Here is a 7,715-nt window from a genome sequence, read left to right on the forward strand (position 1 = left end):
ATACTAATACAAGGCCGATGAGACAGCTTAGTGGAACAAGTGTTTCACTGGGAAGCACAAAGGCCTGAGTTCAATCCTTGGTTCCAGGAAAAAAAAAAAAAAAAACTACCAATGCACTCAATTAAGCCTACCAACAGTTTTAATAAGACTATCTGAATGGAAATGACTCAGTTAATTTTTGACCCTACTTCTCAGCGGTAAAGTTCATCAAATATTCTTCCATGCTACTGAAATCTTGCCAGTAGAGTATCTGGTCTTGTGACATCTTACAAATATTTTAGATGATCTAAAACATGCATATATATTTTTCAAAGAATTTTTTTTGAAGCTGAGTCTCCACAGGCTGGTACAGATAAACAGCATTCAGCTCCAGTTGGCCATTGGGATGGCAAATCATGGTGCACTAGAGGAGCTGGTGCGACTTCAAGGAGACCCTGTGTGGGGCCTCAAGCAACAGAAGGCAGACGCCCTGCAGATCAAAGATCAAGTGGCAAAACTCCTAAAACTGAAGGCACAGCTGGACACTGATGAAAGCAAACAGAAGTTTGTGCTCAAAATACCCAAGGGAACAAGAGACTACAGTCCCCAGCAAATGGCAGTTAGGGAGAAGGTCTTTGATGTCATCATCTGCTGCTTCAAATGCAATGGTGCAGAAGTGATTGATATACCCACATTTGAACTAAAGGAAACCATGACTAGAAAGTATGTAGAAGACTCTAAGCTTATCTATGACCTGAAGAGTGGGGAGTTCCTGTTCCTTTCTTATGACCTCACTTTTTGCTCGGTATTTAGCAATGAATAAACTGACCAACATTAAACGCTACCATAGAGCAAAGATGTATTGGCGGGATAACCTAGCCAATCCCAGGAATTCTACCAGTGTGATTTTTGACATTGCTGGGCAATTTGATCCTATGATCCCTGATGCAGACTGCTTGAAGATCATGTGTGAGCTCCCAAGTTTACTTCAGATAGATTTCCTGGTCAAGGTCAATGACCAGCACATCCTAGATGGCATGTTAGTTATTTGTGGTGGTCCTGATAGCAAGTTATGTATCATCTGTTCCTCTGTGGACAAACTGGACAAATTATCCTGAGAGGATGTGAAGAATGACACAGTGGGAGAGAAGGACCTTGCACCTGAGGTGGCAGACCGCATTGGGGACTATCTCCAGCAGCATGGCAGTGTGTCTCTGGTGAAGCACCTGCTCCAGGATCCTAAACTTCCCAAAACAAGCAAGCCTTGGAAGTCCTGGGAGATCTGAAGCTGCTATTTGAATATCTGACCTCGTTTGGCATTGCCGACAAGCTCTCTTTCCATCTGAGGCTTGCTCGAGGTCTGGACTACCATGCAGGGGTGATCTATGAAGTTGTGCTACCATAGATCCCAGCCCAGGCAGGGGAAGAGCCCCTTGGTATGGGCAGTGTGACTGCTGGAGGGTAATATGATAGGCTGGTGGGCACATTCGACCCCAAAAGGCACAATGTGCACAGTGTGGGTCTCAGTATTGGAGTGGAGAAAATCTTCCCCATTGTGGAGCAGATACTAGAGGTTTCAAAGGAGAAGGTATGGACCACAGAAACACAGGTCCTTGTGACATCTGCACAGAAGAAGCTATTGGAAGAGAGACTGAAGTTTGCCTCAAAGCTGTGGGATGCTGGTATTAAGGTTGCGCTGTTCTATAAGAAGAACCTAATGTTACTGAACCAGTTCCAGTACTGTGAGGAAGCACACATCACCCTGGTGGCCATAATCTGTGATCAGAAGCTCAAGGAGAGGGTCATCAAGCTGTGTTTGGTGGTCAGCAGGGAAGAGGCGCATGTCCAAAGAGAAGATCTTGTGAAAGAAATGTAGAAGAAGAACAATCCATCCTCTCTGCATCTGCTGAGCCAAGCAAATTTATCAGAGGAAGGTGGGACTGACACTATTTGAGACCAAAGCTGCATTTGTGCTTAAACAATTTTGCACACTTTTGTTCCCACAAGAAGACCTGAAGAGGGTTCAAAATGGAGACTTTATTTTTATTATGATTGGCAGATGACCAGGTACATCACTTTCTACAGAGCTCCATGGCACGCCATGGGGAATTAAGCTAATCCTCCTCAGGCCAGACACGGCCTCCACTGGGCTCCATTCCAGATGGAACTGATGCCTTCCTGCCATGCCTGTTGCCCAAGGTCCAATAAAATGCTTCAACCATTGAAAAAAATTAATTTTAGGAAAGCATGAAGGTTTCCATAATGCATTATTTGAAACGCTGACATACAATTAAATTAAAACAATATCACATATGAATGACTTCCTTCCCAGTGGGTTAATGTCAAAAAGACATGACAGTTGATTCCTGTAACTCTGCCAGCCCTTAGTCTCCAGGACCTGGTTTTGTTTCACCACTTCTGGGTAGTTCAGGCGCCAGTGTCCAGTACCTGCAGTGAGCTGCTCCAGCATGCAGGGACATCGGTGAGACCTTGGATAAAGCTGTTACTTCTGTAAACTAAACAACTGTGCTGCTACCAAGTTCCATGCCAAATAGGTGAAGGGATGGATGGTACTGTATCGAAAGCCTATTCTTAGGTTTTATTAAATTTGTAGGATCTTCTCACGTAAATTATTACCTCCTTTATTACCTCCTAATATCTGCTAATTTATTTTGATACAAATATTTTTGTGAGGCAAATTCTAAAGAAAAAACAAATATATTTGTGCTTGCTGAAAGTATAAAAAAATTGCAAATGGTACATAATTTCACTCAACAAGATAATATGCATTTCAAAGTATTTCTAGTAATGGTTAGTATTGTCTGCAAATTAGTTGTTCATATTATCAGATATATGTGTGCAAAATTGGAAGAACAAAAAATACAGGAGATTATGAAAAGAACAAAGAACTGTAAAAGAGAGAGAAACAAAACAACTTAAGCATTAATAGCTACTTCCCGTAGACTTGCAGAAATCTACAGTACAGTTGTCCAAACCATTCTGCTTACATATATAAATATATCTCTTTCCCGCCTCCATCTCCTGTTTTTCTGCTCAACTCAGTGATTCCTTCCCTTTGAACAGGTTTATTCCCTTTTCCCAGTATCTATTATATCCTTCACATTTTATTTTCTCTTTGAGATTCTCACACTAAGGAAACAATACAATGTATGTACATGTAGGTCTGACTTATTTCAAGAAACAAATTCAACTCGAGGAAAAAAGCTTAGCAAAGAGAAGTCATTCCTTAAATGGAAAAATCTTTATTTTTCTATAATTTTCTTTTGTTTTGAAGAGTAAACACAAAAGCAAGAGAAAACAAAACAAAGACAGAAACACAATAATATAGTAATGTATATGCTACACATTTTCAAAACAAGAGTAGCTCAATCCTATGAATATACCACTACTATTATGGACTACTGTACTATATTTGATTATTTTGTTGAATTCATGCATCTGCATTATTTAAATGACAATGGAATACTAATCCCAACCAAACTAAACAAAAAACAGGATACAAATGAAGGAGAATTTTGTACCTCTATATACAATACAGGATAGATATAAAGCTACTTTCTCTTAATTCAATGAGAAGAAATATTTGTACTAATAGTGTCTGGACAGGATATCATGTTAATAACTTGTACTGTGAATATCCACAGACAACAATACATTATTTATTAGTCATTGAAACTGTCCTACTAATCAGTCTTAAAACTATCTCATCGCTATTTCTTTCTCAATAAAATTAATTAAAAAGAGTAGCTTATTAACAATGATGGATGCATAATCTATTTTTATTATCAAATCTGCTTCTCAGATGAACAGATATACTTATAAAAGATGAGATATATGATTGAATGTCACCACATGTTTTCAAGAAATCTTAAATGTCTTTTAATTTACTCTCTCTTCTCTTAAGGAGTTTCTATGTAAATTTTCTCATTGTAAATTTCATTACGACTTTAGGAAGTAATCATAGGAAAACCTCAAGATAATATTTAATTGGTGATATTCTTCAAATATTTGTAGGTAAATTTCAGATTGTGTCTCAGTTCTTACATCATGCATAAAGTTTAAAGGGAGCTTTTGACAGTCCTATCAAATGTGTGCTGCTCAATCTCTTCACTCATGTACTCACAGTCCCCACATTTGTGTTGTGGTCTAAATGAGAAATAAAGGCTTGGATATATCAAAATTATGACTTCTATTCCACGTTGATGTCACTCAATTTATTATCTAATCTAAAACATTCTCTCCATCATCTTCTCCCTGTGATTTTGTCCTTTAAGGTTTATATGAAATGTTACCTTCCTCTATCCCATAAACTGATTACTAAAGAAATAGGTCTGTGAACATGTTGGAAAAGAAACATTGGTAACCAGGAACCTGAATAGACCATTGATAGAGAAGTCATTTCAGGGAATGCAGAAATTGAACTTCACTTCCAATCTCCTTGCAATGTGTATGCTTGAAGGGCTGGGAGCCTCTTAGGAGCCCTAGCATTTTTTTTTATCAATACTTTGTGCTTTAGATTATTTTTCAGCTGCTCAACTTTATTTTGTTTTGCTTATCCTTTTAGGACAAGTCTGTGAAGGCTCAATTGTGAAGAATGGATAAAACACACCAATTGCTCAGCAATACACAGCTTCATCTTGCTTAGATATACAGGATGATGCTGTACTGGATAAAAGGACAAAAAGGACACATGGTATTGGAGGAAGTGGCTGCTGCTGGGGGCTTCATTTCATGGAATCTGCTTCTGAGTCCCCATGGCACAGACTCTAGCAATGACCTGCGAGAAAAGGCTGACTGACTCCTAATACCTCAGGAGCAAATGGGACCCTGTGCGAGGAGACAGAGATGAAAAGGAGGAAGAAGGTGGACCTACAAGCAGCTTCCTGCAGCAGTGTAGAAACAAAAGGGTCCTGGGCAATGCAGGGCATCCAGAGCCTGAAGAACCAGAGAGGAACAAGCACGGATGCTGGCCCTAAGCCATGGGTTAAGGAGGATTATTTAATTTTGCAGTGAAATCCAGAATGCTGTAATTTCTCATCCTTATGTTATTACATGGCAATTTTTCTTATCTATTAGATAGTGCTGCAACTCAAAGCATTAGGAATTTCAGACATGTGGTGGTAGACAGAGAAAATCTGCCAGCTCTCTGCTCTGAATTTGGGATGCATCTAAGAAGCCATTGAAGAGCCTTAGGCCTCAGTGTGAAAACATGGATGTATTTAATATGACACAAGGATGTTCACAAAAAAATTACCTGTATACTTGTCAAAATATAAATAAAATTTAATGGGGGCCCATTTAAACACAAGTTTACTAGAAAAATGAATAGAAAATATATTTTTGTGGAAGCACACTTAGGAATTTTTAAAGAACTCTGTGGAAAGCAACCAAGTAGGCAAGCTCCACTCCATCTGTGAATTCTAAAGTGGCCAGTGTAAACTGTTACTCTCTTTATTGTATAATCTTGCATTAGAAATCTTTGTCTGCACTATTGCATACCATTGCAATAACAATAAGTCAAGAATAAACTACAATGATAGTGCAAAATTTCTTTCCCTTCCATTCTGCTGGCCTCATTATTACTGATGTAGCAGACCTTCACATCAAACTATCACAGTGATGAAGAAGCAAGAAAGTATAAGACCAAGCATGTTTAGTTTTGTACGTTTACTTGTTAATTGATAATCCTTCAGAGAAAAAATTAACAGATATGTAAGTAAGGTCATAAATGACAGGCACATTCCCAGCTTCTTTATATCTGCTTCTTTGTCAGATAACAGTGGAAACACTCTGGGCAAGAAGACAAAATTGTAAGCACATGAATAAGGAGGGGGAGATATGGTGTCTATTTCTGATCTGAAAGGGAAGAGAGGGCTGCAGAAGAGTATTGAGACCTACAAGGTTCTGGAAATCCTGCTGACTGGGAGCAGAGCCCACAGTTCTGAAGTGAATGGATAGGCTGAGAGTCTATAGAAGCACCAACCAAGAGACTTAGTCATGCAGTAATATGAGATGTGCCGATAACTATGACTGATTCATTCCCAAATAAATGCATTTCCCTAGAGCAACCAGGCAGATAATGGAAATGTATGGAAGAGCTGAAACTGAAATGTGCCAGATAGAATTAGCATGTCCTGTTACGAGGAGAAAGCCACTTACCCAGAGGTCACTGTGGTCATGTTGGGATGATCACCAAAATTCTCTGATTTGCAAGAACCAGAAGTCTCTATTATTCTTAGCCAATTAAGAATACAAAGAAAAAAAATACATTTACAATGACACAAGCTATCTATTTAAAAAGGGAGTAATAAAAATATACTACAAATGTTAGAAAAACAGCTTACATCAGAAAAAGAGATTCTCATGGAGATTATGATGCCACAGAGGAAAGTGGTTGATGATATAAAGTGTGCCTGAGGAGAGTCACATGGAGACAAAATATTCTTACAGGTATTCACAGAGAGAAAATTGGTCAAGCAATGGCCATGACTCATCCACATGGCTGACACTGACAAAGGATCTACAAAATGTGCTACAGAGTTTCTAGTTAAATCCTGAGGGGATTCGACTGTCCTTATCAGAAACAAAAGCAACATTTCTTGTTACATAGGTTTTGCTTTATCTTGGTCTTAAACATCCAGCAGAAAAGTATAAAAACAAAGTACAAAACTGAAGCCATATTAATATGCTGAGTCATAAAAAGCTCAAGTTAACAACTTCTAACATTGGCAGTCCTACAGAAAACCCACCACTCTTATGGACTACTGGAGTAGATTGAAATACTTTGCTGAATTCAAGCACCTGCAATATTTAAATGACAATGAGATACCTATCTCTGACAAAACAAAACAAAAAAGGGGATACAAATGAACAACCACAGTGAAGACTAGGAACATAGGAGAACCTACACTGTAACATCATGTAACTGAGTTGTGTCCCAAAGATTTGCATCAAGGAGATTTTGGGGCCAGAGAGAAATGTGATTAATGATGTAGAGTGTGCCCAAGGAGTCACATGGAGAGAAAACATTGTCTCAGGCTTTCACAGAGAGCAAATTGGTCAAGCAATGTCCTTGACTCATCCACATGGCTGACACTGACTAAGGATCTACAAACTGTGGTACAGGGTTTCAGGTGAAATCCTGAGGGGATATGACTGACCTTATCAGACACAAAAGTTACATTTCTTTTTATATACATCTTGATCTTTCTTGGTCTTCACCATCCAGTAGAACATATGAAAACGAAGTATAAAAAGTAAAGCTATATTAATATGCTGAGCTGTAAAAGGCTCAAGACAACAACTTCAGACATTACCAGTCTTACGGAAAACCCACTACTATTATGGACTACTGCACTATATTGGGAGATTTTGCTGAATTCATGTACCTACCATGTTTAAATGGCAATGGAATGTCCTTCTCTGACAAAACAAACCAAAAAAGTAGGATAGAAATAAACCACCATTTTGTATCTGAATACTCAAAATAGTTAGGATAGATATGCAGCTACTGTCTCTTAATACAATGAATAGAGAGGTTTGTTCTAATAATGTTTGAGACAGTATATCATGTCTGCATCTTCTACAATGAATAAACACTAACAACAATATGCAATGTATTAATCATTGAAACTGTGCTAGTAATTGGTTTTGAAACTGTCTCATTGCTATTTATTTCTCAATAAATTTATTTAAAAAAAGAAAAAAAGAGATCC

The 7,715-nt window shown here is 38.3% G+C and overlaps 1 pseudogene; it reads left to right on the forward strand.

Annotated features, from left to right (window-relative positions):
- The first annotated feature begins 385 nt into the window (after positions 1-385).
- On the forward strand, positions 386-1,889 carry LOC101579828 (annotated as a pseudogene).
- Positions 1,890-7,715: the final 5,826 nt, after the last annotated feature.

The sequence above is a fragment of the Octodon degus genome, unplaced genomic scaffold, assembly GCF_000260255.1.
Source record: "Octodon degus isolate 3935 unplaced genomic scaffold, OctDeg1.0 scaffold00292, whole genome shotgun sequence".
NCBI classification, from domain to species: domain Eukaryota; kingdom Metazoa; phylum Chordata; class Mammalia; order Rodentia; family Octodontidae; genus Octodon; species Octodon degus.